This window comes from Meleagris gallopavo, chromosome 23 (assembly GCF_000146605.3).
Source record: "Meleagris gallopavo isolate NT-WF06-2002-E0010 breed Aviagen turkey brand Nicholas breeding stock chromosome 23, Turkey_5.1, whole genome shotgun sequence".
NCBI classification, from domain to species: domain Eukaryota; kingdom Metazoa; phylum Chordata; class Aves; order Galliformes; family Phasianidae; genus Meleagris; species Meleagris gallopavo.
The window spans coordinates 6,405,511-6,405,976 of NC_015033.2; positions in this window are offsets into that span (position 1 = coordinate 6,405,511).

The window sequence follows — 466 nt, forward strand, 5'->3', positions numbered from 1 at the left end:
AGGAAATAATCCAGCTTCCTTCAGACTTCGGGGTATTTTTAGATTGATTGAAGCAGTGATAAAGCCACCACAACAGCTGTCTGGGATGAGATGTCTCCACCAAAGCTGGGGTCCCCCCCAAAGCACGGCTGCGGAGCCCCAAAAAGCGATGGGAACGTCCTCACCGTGAGCTCCAAGGGCCGTCCCTGGGGGCTGCGATTGGAAACCCTCCAAGCACGTTGGCAAAGCCATTGGTGAGGCTCCCATCTTCCGTGCCCCCCCCTAAAAGTTGGGTTTCAGCCCCCCCAAAAATGGCTTTTGGCCCTAACTTGGGGCCGTCATCGAGAGGTTGAGGAGGATGGATGTGTAGGATTGGGGCTCTGCTGGCTCCTTACCGCTCTGGGTGCACCGAGCTGCTCTCGCCTTTGCCCAACGCTTTGGTTTCTTCTCTCCAGGCTCAAAAACTCCAAAATGAGAAAGGGGGGGG